This window comes from Eulemur rufifrons, chromosome 7 (assembly GCF_041146395.1).
Source record: "Eulemur rufifrons isolate Redbay chromosome 7, OSU_ERuf_1, whole genome shotgun sequence".
Taxonomy (NCBI): domain Eukaryota; kingdom Metazoa; phylum Chordata; class Mammalia; order Primates; family Lemuridae; genus Eulemur; species Eulemur rufifrons.
The window spans coordinates 45,745,161-45,757,837 of NC_090989.1; the positions used below are offsets into that span (position 1 = coordinate 45,745,161).

The following is a 12,677-nucleotide window of genomic DNA, read 5'->3' on the forward strand; positions in this document are numbered from 1 at the left end:
ACAACCTGTTGCCTGACTCTTTCCAGTCCCTGGCAGGATTGGAAGGAACAAAAAAGGACTGGGATGGGTAGAGCCTAGGACAGTGAGCTTTTAAACCTGAAGGTAGCATTAGGGATCACTTAGTCCAACACTCTTGGTTTTACAAACAAGGAAATGGTGTCTCAGAGATTACTTTTGTAGAGAGAGAACTTCAGAGATTTTCACCTGAGATGTGAAGTCCTAAATTGAATATTCAGACTGTGAATTTAGAAAAATGCTGCCATGATCCTCTCATTCAGCTCAAGCTAAGTCTAAGACCTTTATTATAGCTATAAAGAAAATCTTATAAGCATCCTGTAAATGAATAAAAACTATCACCTATATCAAGATTATTTTACAATCAGTTTCCCTGTTCTTTGCAGGCGGTTTTAAAATCAAAAATAGCACTCTTTATTAATTTCTAAGGAAGAATGGCTGTTATGTAGGATTTTCCATTCTAGCAAGCCAGCAGCAGACCCCAGGACACAAAATCAGGACCGTGAGGATGGAAACAGTAGGCAGAGGAGGGAAGAGTAACACTGATCCAGTGTTCGGGAACCTTGGTGCTCTCCAGCCATTACACCATCAAGATCTTATTTTAACATTCAGAAAAGGGGGGCGGGGAGAATGAAAATGAGGCCATTCATATGTTCATTCGACAAGCATTTATCAAGCCTACTTTGTGCACAGTTATGAACTGGGCATAAAGAGAGTTCTTGAAGATAAAGGTCTGATTCTATTCCTCCAGACACTTGAGTGAGCTGTTATATGGAGAGTCCCTCCCCATAACCAGCTCCTAGAATTTACGACTAAAAATTCATTTTTCCAAATAAAACACATTATAGATTTGCTTCATTTTTTGAGAAATTAACCTTCTGTATTTAAACAAGTGCTTATGGCTAAATATGGTTTAGACTTAGTTGGTATTTTAGATTTGAGGTTACAACTTTGCCTTATCTACAAAAAGAAATGTATATGGAATTGAGTCACAAAAACTCAGACACAAAACTCAATGTTGCTTTCAGTTAAGCAGAGGTCAGTGGGTGACAAGTGAATCTTTTAGATGCAACTCTCAAAATATGGTGAACACTATAAAGTGTTTGTTACAGCATTATTATTATTATTAAAGTCCCTGAAAATAGCATGGAAATGAAAAGCTTCTAAATAAGTGATTGTAAGCTGATTATTTTCCTGACCTAAAAGTTGATGGCTATTACTACATGTGGATTTTACTTCCGTCAGCAGTAAAATATAGACTAAATTCTGCAATCACTCAGGCAAGGACAACCTGCTGCTATCACCTGGCATAAATGTCTTCAGTTCTCTGAATTTCAAAGTCAAAGCCCTTTGCAGTCAATATAAAGAAAGCTGCTTGAGCGGCCAGTTTTCTGGGGAAGGGAAGCGGGAAGAGCTCCAGCCTCTGAACCGGTGTTTGCATATGGCAAGCAGGTGGGTACATGCCGCACTGAGAGGTGGGCAAGCAGGCATGACCTGCTACCCACTTATTAGGAACTATCTTCGCCTTGCCTTTCTTTGGGATCTCAGCCAGGAGACAATTGCTCAGCCTAATTTTTAAAATAGGTCTGGAGCAGAGTGAGAACAAAAATCATTACCTTTCAAATTCTTCAAAATAAGACTGCAGTGAAGCAAAGTGACGTGAATGTATGCTCAAGATCCCCTCTATTCTTACTGCCTCTCCTCCTCCGTGGCCTCCTCCTCCTCCGTTACCATCGCCACCACCACCTGTTCCTTCTTTTTTATTTAAATAATAGCTAGTACTTATAAAGTGTTTCCTATATCTAGGCACTGTTCTAAGCATTTTACTTGTATTAATTATCTTCATCTTCTCAACATCATGAGACAGGTAATGTTATCATTATCGACAATTTATCAGAAGGAAACCAAGGTACAGACAGGTTAAGTAACTTGCCTAAGATCACACAGCTGGTAAGTGATGGAATCAAGACTTAATTCAGGCAGTTTAGCTCAGAGTTTACCCATTACCCTACACAGCTGCTCTTTAACTGTGTTGTCTAATGTCTGTCCCGTGTCTTCTTTTAGATGATATTGATGAAAGGCAAGAAATATCCTTTACTTCTTTCTTTCCTCTGCTGGACAATTCCCATTTATTCTTCATCTCTTAGTTCTGACACTGTCCCTCAAGCACCTTGTCTCTGATCAACTCCACTCCCTCCATCCAGGTTAAAGTCTATTTTGTCTTTATCAAAGCACTTCTGCTGGATTGAGATCTTACTTTCAGTAGTTGACTAGAAACTTCTTGTGAGTAGGTCCTTGTTTCCACTCTTATTTTTATATATCTCCAGCCACTAACAGAGTAGTGCCTAAAAATTCAATATAAGAGTGCTGAATTTAATAATTATACTAACCGTCTGACACAGTGGAGAAAAACAATGACAAGTCTTAGAAATTTAAGCAAATAAGGGCAAGGGGAATCCTCCATACAGCATTTTCGAAGGAGAGAGGTATCAGAAACCATCTGGGACAAAGGTATTCAGCAGCCCAAAGGCCGGATCCGGCCCACAGAGGGGTTTTTTTTTTTTTTTTCCTGCCAAACAATATTAAATAAGAAAAAAAAAAAAACTGAGCCAAAATTTTAAAATGAAGAGGTTTTATAATATGTCCTGATTTCTGGCTTCTCTTGAAAACTTGGAAGAACTTCCCAAACTAGGCACCCATTCCCACAATTGGCAGGAAGTGGTTCAGCAGTTGACCCCTCTGAATGGGGTGAGTGCTCCCCTGCTCACGCAACTCTGCCAGCCAACCCCACTCCTTCAGACCCTTCGCCACTTCCTCCAGGCATTGGGTTTCCACACCCCCCTCCCCTAATTCGTTCCCTTCATTTTACAGTTTAGTAGAAAGAGGCCCTGAAAGGTATACAAGGACATACCATGACAGAGAAACCCTGACCCTCCCTTCTCCAGTGCAGTGCCCTATTCACACTCTAAGTCCTCAGAAATAACATTTGTGATGCATGTTTATCAATGAAATCCCATTTTGTTTCTTTCTTGTGCTTTGTAATGAGTTTTGCTCGTAACAAGCAAAGTCCCTTTAAACTCCCAGCCTCCTTACCTGAGGTATCCTCAAGACCTGGCATGTGTTACATAATTCTCTGCCCTTTCCTTTCTCCACTTCCATTTTCTCTGAAAAATGTTCAGTGGATTAGCTGTGAAAACCTTACGATTTTTCCTCCCAGGCAGCACATCCATCTCTCTATCCCTCAAAATAAATTCCACCCCTTAAGTAAACGGAACTTCCAACACCAAGATAGCTGTGGTTTGGTTGCTCTCCGGGCTTTGCCTTTGTTCAAAGGGCAGGATGTTACCATGCAGGCCAATTATCTAGATGGAGCTGTGGTTGAAAAGTCGTGGGTTTTAGAGACTGCCCTCTCTGTGGCTTACGATTTATCACAATTTAGTATTTTAGGCTTAGCCCCAGCTTTAGAACTAAATTTTTTTTTAATCTAAATTCATTGTTTGGAATAGTCCTTTGGAATGATTTCTGCTACTCTTGAACCATGCAACAGGGAAAGAATAAATCCACATTTTCACTCACCAAGAAACTGTTGAGTTTTTTTTTTTTTTTTTTTTTTTTTTTAGTTCTTGTATAATTCAGAAATTTCCAGGGCTAAATATTGCAACTTTAGTAAGATTGCTGTTCTGATTGAAGAGTATCTGTGTGTGGTGGTAGGTAGGAAGTAGGAGGAGCTAATTTTGGAAGAAATTGATTAATCATTTCTATTTTTCAAGTGCTATTGAATTGATTTAATGTCTTGCCCATGTATGATAGAAACCATAGGATTTGACTTTTAATATCAAGTCATTCAGGGTTAAGTGGCTTAAAATAATTTTAGTTAAATAAGACTTCAACAATTGGACCTCCCAAAACAGTAAGCTCAAAAGTTTAAAAAAAAAACAAAAAAAAAACAATTAGCTGTCTTAGGCCCTATACCTCTAACCTCTAAACCCACAAAGACACATATGCACCCACCCAGCAATTTAATTAATAAATATGTTAGTATTGTGGAGAGATGGATTAGGATAGGATTTATTCCTTGGTTGATGGAATTTTTGTTTGTTTCAGTTTTCTATAAAAATACCAACTGAACAGCATACTGCCATAATAGCCTGCTAATAAAAAGAGAACGCTAGCACAGGAAGTTGGCTTGCTCATTTAATCTTCTGGATATACTGATAAAGTACAAAGTGCTGAACGGAGTGGGGGAGAGAAAAGAGACCTTCTCATGCTCTTTAGCCCTTCCTTGCAACTATCCCAAGTAAGCACAGAAAGAAACATCCCTACTGGCAAAGGGTCCTCCCTCCTGCTTCCAGGAAGTGCCCATGCTGACCCGGAACTGAGTTCACTGTACTTTATAGTTCAACTTTCTCAACTTTCAAAACTTCCACCAAGTTTCCACCAAGTTTCCAAAGGTGGAAAACACCATTGACTCATTTGAGTTTCACGTAATCTCTCAACCTTCTTGAGTAAGGAGCCATGCAATAATGAAGCATCTGAAGGCAAATAGAATTATAGAAAAGGAGAAAAGTTACGTTGGTGTCTTAAGCAAACTATCTCCTCCTCCCTGTCCCTCCCTCATACACGGAGAGGCTGTCTTGGGACTTTTAACTCCTCAAAGTCCAGGACCCGGATGAAGCTCACTCAGGAAACAAGTTATCTGACTAATGTGATTTAAACTTTCTAGTTTCTATGACCATAGATACTTTCAGAATGAGCCTAAGTTTATCATTTTACTTTATTCAATTCATCCATGTTGTTTATAAAGGACCACTTCAAACACAAGTTTTAACGATGCATATGACAAGGATGTTGATCAGTTCTGTTTGGTTGAAATTCACTTGGAATCCCATTGGTCTGAACAAGAGTTCAAGATGAGATAAAAGCACTTGTGGTGAACAAATGTTCTATGAAATTTACACGATATTTCACATAACACATTTTAGTTGTTTGCTCTAAATAAATATTTTTATAATGTCCAGTTTAATGGATTACATTTTTATATGAAATTTCCCCGCACATCTCTCTCTTGCAAAGGGCCGAAAATACCTTTATTTCACATTGTGCTGTTTACACAAACTGCACTAGTGTGGAGAAGGCAGAAAGATGCTCACATAAACAGCAGAGTGTCCTATAGTCCTTCTCAAGCTACACCAAGAAAGAATTTACCTTGCTGTATATCGCTAGGCTCACGAAACAGTGAGACCTTTATTCTTGCTAAGCCCTCACAATCAACTGCTTTACTATAGAGCTGCCTCTAGATTTTAGATCTTCAGTTTACTTTACAAAATGAAAATTGTTGTAGCTCCTGAAACATGACTATGCCACACTCATTTACTATCCATTTCCTCTTTCCAAGATGCCTTTTTCTGTATTCACGTGTCATTCTTACAACAGGAGGCATATGTCAATACTTGCTGGCTATCTGTAAAAATTTTTGAGTACACACATTGTAGGAAGTTTTTATCATTTATAGTCACTTTTTAAAGATTTCTCCATAAACTTCACATTTTTATTTAACCTTTGAATGTGGTAAAAAAAAAAAAAAAGTCACACATCTTTTTTTATTTTTGTTGCTCCTAAACCTTGTTTCTTATTTAGGTTTTTCCTTTGGTTTCTGGTCAAACATGGTTTATTTTACCAGAGGAATATTTACAGGGGGGTTGTATAGACTGTCCTTGTTCCATCTCCAACTGTTAAGAAGAGAGAGTGAAATATTGAAAAGCAACTAGAAGTATGAGATTGATCTAACTTCCCAACATGCAAAGGCTGGATCACCTAAACTGATAAAATCATTTATCTGTGAAGTGGGGCATGTTCTTCATGTTCACAGTTACCAGAAAACTTTAGAACTGGAAGGGACTTTGAAATCTTCTAGCCAATGTCCTCATTCTGCAAATGAGGGAACTGATGCTCAGTCAGTTTAGGTGACTTCCTTAGGTCAGAACTAGAACTTAAGTACTCTATGCTCTGAGAACAATGTTTTCATATTATGGGAAGAAAAAAAATTCCACTTTAGAATTTTCTTTTAGGGGTTCTCTCAACTGTTTTATAAACTATTTAGCAGCTGACACTATTCCAGTTAGGGAAACAAAAGAAGTTAATTGCAGGCTTCAAATATGTGAGCTATTATTTTAAGAAAAATATTCTCCAGATGTTTCCCACCTCCTTTGAGAATGGAAAAAAGGCAACAAGCTTAATGTTCAGCAGAAGAGATTCAGATTAGATACTAGGAAATCTGATGTGAAATCCTGCAATTGGTTACAAGGGAATGTTGTGAAATCTCTTCCTCTGGAGAACGGTTGGAATGTGGTGGTTGGCTATTCATTTCAGGGGGGTTGTGTGTGGTCCATTTCTAGAGCTGGGGGCACAACCTAATTGACTCTTATGTTCTGTAAGTCTGTGAGGTCGTGCTCTGCCTATAGCTAGTAGCTGGGGCGGTTGGATGCTATTAATTAGAGCAAAATTCAGGATTCACTGGTGAAGCATACAATTTAGGCTCAGTTTTTTTATTTTTATCAGTCTTGATAGGTGTAAATGGGCAGATCAACCAAAAGTAACAAACATTTATTGGATGTTCTTGCCCACTGCCACCACTGGATTGATTGACAAGCATTGATAGGCTTATTCATGTGTGCTCCACCTCAGCATTTACCTTGCCAGTGGCTTTCTGACTTCATGAATACTTTAGGCTTGTATCCCTAGTCCAAAAAGCACAGAGTAAGGAATTTAGTTCAAGATCTTGTCCTATGTAATGAAATAATTCTTTCAACCAAAAAGAAGGCCTTGCTCTTTGAAGGATAAGATGGAGAAAATTGATAGTAAAATTAGATCTGTACCTTGTAAAACAAAGTAAACCTTGTTAGCTAATATATTGGATGATGGTTTCTAAAAGTAATTAAGAATTTCCAATTTCTGAGTTGGAATGTAATAGGTACAAGTATATAGTTCTTGAATGTCAGTAAAATAATCATATCATAGAAATACAGTGTTAGAGAGATTATCAATTAAAAAAATTTAATGTGAAGAAAAGGACCTAACAAATGGGTATGGGATTAATAATATAACATATTTGAAGTATAGTCACACATCACTTGATAACAGGGATATGTTCTAAGAAATGCATCATTAGGTGATGTTGTCATTGTGTGAGCATCGTAAAGTGTATTTACACAAACCTAGATGGTGTCACCTGCCACACAGCCAGGATATATATCGCCTATTGCTCCTAGGGTACAAACCTATACAGCACATTGCTGCACTGAATACTGTAGGCAATTATAACACAATGGTAAGTATTTGTGTTTCTAAATGTAGAGAAGATAATGTGTTGTACCACACTTTATAATGGCTAAGACATCACTAGGCAATAGGAATTTTTCAGCTTTATTATAATCTTATGGGACCACTGTCATAAATGCAGTCCTTGGTTGACTGAAACATCAGTATGCATCCCATGACTGTATCCAGTGGTCCCCAGCCTTGTTGGCACCAGGGACCGGTTTCATGGCAGACAATTTTTCCACGTACTGGAACGGGGATGGTTTTAGGATGATTCAAGTGCATTATATTTATTGTGGAGTCAAACCTCTCCGCTAATGATAATGTGTATTTGCAGCCACTCCCCAGCACTAGCATCACCGCCTCAGCTCCACCTCGGATCATCAGGCATTAGATTCTCATAAGGAGCACACAACCTAGATCCCTCGCATGTGCAGTTTACAGTAGGGTTCGAATTCCTATGAGAATCTAATGTCATCGCTGATCTGACAGTAGGCAGAGCTCAGGCGGTGATACAAGCAATGGGGAGTGGCTGTAAATACAGCTGAAGCTTCACTTGCTTGCCTGCCACTCACCTCCTGCTGTGTGGTCCGGTTCTTAACAGGCCATGGACCAGTATGGGTCCATGGCCCAGGGACTGGGGACCACAGCTGTATATAGTACCTAGGACTTTTTTCCAGTAGATAAAAAAGAATGTTGAGATAATACTGAGTTAAATATAAAACTAGTTAATATTTTAAAAGGCAATAAAACCATAGTGTGAGAGGGGTTAATCAACATAGTTTATACAGTTTTAATATCTGTAATACTAATCAATTCTACAACAAAGGTACATATCCCTGATCAGATGACCCTAAAGTGGGCTTATTTGAAAATGCTCCTAATATGACAATAAAAGGTCATGTGACCATCTTTTGTCTTATAGTCAATTTTGGAATACGTTTTCTCAACATGCCCCTCCCCGCCACTAGTAGTAAGCTACAGGTGCACCTCTACCTATGAATCAAAAAAGGTAAGCCACCCTTCCCTTTTGGGACCATTGCTAAAGCAGCAGTGGCCAAAATGAAGTTTAACCCCTTTGTGACTTCTGACTGCAGCAGGAACCACGAAGGCATTTCAGTGCACCTTCCCACATTCACAGGAAGATCACGTCTTCCCCTCTTTCCAAAGAGCTGAGACACAAGCACAACGTTCAATCCGTGCCAAAAGGATGATGAAATTCAGGTTGTAGGAGGACACTACAAAGGTCAGCAAATTGGCAAAGTAGTCCAGATTTACAGAAAGAAGTATGTCATCTACATTGAACGAGTGCAGCAGGAAAAGGCTAATGGCACAACTGTCCCTGTGGGCACTCACCCCAGCAAGGTGGTTATCACCAGGCTATAACTGGACAAAGACCACAGAAAGGCCTTTGAACAGAAAGCCAGATCTCACCAAGTAGGAAAGGAAAAGGGCAAATACAAAGAAGAAACAACTGAGAAGATGCAGGAATAAAGTTATCTTATATATAACTTCAATTAAAAACTACTAAAATGAAAAAAAAGGTAAGTCCTACAAGTTGTTGGGATATTTAAAAAAGCAACAAAGTAGTACAAGATAATGGGTTGCCTTATGAATGTTCCTATCATTATTAACATTCAAGTAGAAAATATTAGGGCTTTCTGTTAACAACTGCCATAGGCAGAATTCTAAATGGAGTGAGGCTAACAAAAAAACACTGAGAAAAAACAATCTTGGTTACAATTTCATTCAACTTTGTGTTAAATTTTTAACAGGACTAGGAGAATAATGATGACTGAGAAGGTAGGGAAGGCTTCACAGAAGAGGCAGAAATGCAATTGGTCTAGGAGTTATGGACCGAGCTATGATCCCCAATATTCATATGTTGAAGTCCTAACACCCAGTACGTCAGAATGTAGCTGGATTTGAAGATAGGACCTTTAAAGAGAAAATTAAGTTAAAATGAAGTCACTCACTAGGGTGACCAACGTGACTGGTACTCAAGAAGAGAAGATCAGGACACAGAGAAGAGACCGTGTGAAGACACAGGGAGGTGACAGCCACTTGCAAGCCAAGGAGAGAAGCCTGAGAAGCGAACAACCCTGCTGACTGACACCTTGATCTTGGACTTACAAGTCTTCAGAACTGTGAGAAAATAAATTTTTGTTGTTTGAGTCACCCAGTCTGAGGTACTTCGTTATGGCAGCCCTAGCAAACTAATACAGTAGGGCTGAAATCCAGAGAAGGATAAGAAGATAAAAATCATCCCCCAGGAAAAAAGAAAATGGTAAATAAGTCAAAATGAAGAGGGCAGGCATAGATGAGTAACATACTTTTGAAACAGGGGTTTATATTAGTGAAATGTATCTACAACTACCATCATAAAAAATAGGACACTTTTTCCCTTATATGGTGTCTTAAGAGAAATAAAATAAACCTCTCAACCATCACATCTCTATCCAAAATGTACTTCCTCAGAGATGTCTTCCCCTATCAATCTTTCCAAAACAGTTTCTTCCACGCCCAGTCATTCTTGAGTCCTTTACCCTGTTTCTATACACTGAATGTTTGTGTCTCCCCCAAAATTCATATGTTGAAATCCTAACTCCAAATGCAATGGTATCAGGAGGTGGGGCCTATGGGAGGTGATCAGGTCATGAGGGCAGAGCTCTCATGAATGGTATCAGTACTCTTATAAAAGAGACCCCAGAGAGCTCCTTTGCCCCTTCCACTCTGCAGGGACACAGCAAAGTGCTGTGCTGTCTATGACCCCGGAAGTGGGCCTTCACCAAACACCAATCTGCTGGCATCTTAATCTTGGACTTGCCAGCCTCAAGAACTGTGACAAATAAATTTCTATCGTTTATAAACCACTCAGTTTGTGATACCATTCATTATAGCAGCCTTAATGGACTAAGATGCCTGCTTTTTTTCCTTCATAGCACTCAAATCTGAAATTATAAAATTTATTTTTAACTTGTGTATCACCTGTCTCCCCACACTGGAATGTGAGTTCCATAATATAAGACCTCAGCTCTCTAATGCACCACAGTATCTCCAGTACCCAGAACATTTCCTAACAATTTGTAGCTGTTCAGTAAGTATCTATAGCTAACGAATTGCCCTGAGAAATGCAATCAAAAGAGAATTTTCTTTGAGAGGCATGGAAAAGCTAGGAAGGCAATTCTGGTGAACACTGGAGGAGAGTTCTGCCTGACTTTCCCTTGCTTTAGGGGTGGCAAACCTGAGGCTCTCAAGAAACTACAAATCCTGTGCAAAGGACAAGTAGGGGGCACAGAGGACCAGCTCAGGAGCAGATCAGCACACCACATACAACACAGACACATATGCCCACACACACAGACACACAGACACACAGACATGCTGTGTTAGCCTTATGTGAAAGGGAAAATTGGATTTAGGGCAAATATTTAAACATACTTTTGTATAGCAAGCCAAAAATCTCAGGAGGATAAATGTATGAATACAATGCTGGGAAGTGTCTAAAATAATACATAACATATTATCCTGTTACATACATTACAGGTCACATGAGGAAACTGAAATTCTCTGCAACCCTGCCCAAATATAAGGAACCATTTAGGGCTATTTAAAATGTTTAGGATTGGTGGCTCTGACACCAGAATGAATGACTGCCTTGGTCCAGCTGTTCTTTTTCACCGTTTTTAACAAGTACACTTTAATGGCCATTATTGTATTATTCATGTTAGTTTTATCATTATTGCCGTTAACCTCATATTTACTTTGGTTAGTATCCTTCTCTGAAAGTCTATGACATTTCGGTTGGTTTTGGTCACACTCCATTAAAATACCTTAAATTTGAATAGCGCTTTTCAGCTTACAAAGAATTCATATTATCATTTGCACCCTTGAACAGCTCTGAGGGTAGGCAGAGATTATCATTTCTATTTCATAGGTGAGGAAACTGAGGCTTAGTGAAGATAAGGGACTTGCCCAAGGTCATAGGAATGGAGAATGGGAAAGCCAAAACTGAAATACAGGTCTTTTGACTTCTACAGTGTTTTTCTCACATGACACCCATCACTAAGAACATCAGATTTGTGTAACATTATACAAACAACTGGCTGGCAAGGATTCAGTGCCTACACACATTAGGTGTGCTTATGTTCATGTACACACACACAACACACACACACATACACACACCAGTTGTCAAACAAATAGGAATCAAGGCAACATCAAGTAGAACTCACAGTATTATTGTGTTCCACATTCTCAGAAAAAGAAGAGAGGCAAGAAAACCCACTATCACCATTGCTTCCCTGCAGGAATTCCAAGGCTCTTTCTTCCCTGCCAGTTGTTTGTATAATGTTACACAAATCTGATGTTCTTTTGAGTGATTTGGGAGAACCACCACACCACTATGACCACCAAAAATATCCTCAGGGACAAGAGAGAAATTAGTAGGAATAAGTCAAGTGGTAAATTCTCACCAGGGCCCCTACATGAGTATTCAAGTTAAAACTGAACAAAGTTTATTTAAATAAAGAGCCAAAGAAATGGCAGATGGCAGACCCAAGGAGGTGGTTTTGGGGAGAGAAAGGCCAACCAATGAGAGGAAATAATTGTAGTAAAGCAGGATCCCAGTGGGTCTTTGGTATTTAGCTGGTCTTTTTCCAGGCATTTCATCTCTTTCCAGTTTTCCAGTATTTCCTGAGATTGTCCTGGTTTAAAGATTATTAAGTATAATCCAACACATCCACTGAATTGATGAAAGGGTGAAGGGCCAAGCATACTAGCTTATTATTAAAGACATCATCACAAGTCTAGGGTTCAATAATTAAATTCATTCATCTCCAAAGGCAGAATTAAGTCCCAGCTTATACATTACGAGGTATTACCTCATATCTCTGGTATGGATTAACACTTTCAGCTTTCTAGTGACTGCTTTAGCAATGCTGGATGTTAGAACTCGATAGGAATTAAGATAACATCCAAGTCTTATTTTTAACAAATGAAGAACTTAAAGGGATTTGCTTAGATATATATAACTAGGCAACAAGTAAGTATTGTTCTTTGAGTGGGAAAAAAAAACAAGAAGAAATAGAAGTGTGTATAGTATGCTGTAGTTTATGTTGTAAAGAAATATATATCATATATTATATGTATATTCCACGTACATATTCATTGACGATCTCAAAAATATGGGAGGAAATGAGATAAGTTGTTGCTTCAAACAGAAGGGGTTTTAGATACAAGAAAACAGAAATAGGAGAAAAATTTACTTTTCGCTGGATGTCCTTGCTACTCATTAATAGTTTACACGTCTGTCACGTCTACCAACAGAATATAAGTTTCTTGAC

General features: G+C 38.7%; 1 protein-coding gene and 1 pseudogene across 1 annotated transcript in view; both read left to right on the forward strand.

The window, feature by feature from the left end:
• Window positions 1-12,677, forward strand: part of COL8A1 (collagen type VIII alpha 1 chain) — a 142,724-nt gene that overhangs the window by 122,590 nt on the left and 7,457 nt on the right. The gene's annotated exons all lie outside the window — the stretch shown is intronic.
• Window positions 8,395-8,826, forward strand: LOC138386236 (large ribosomal subunit protein uL24-like; annotated as a pseudogene).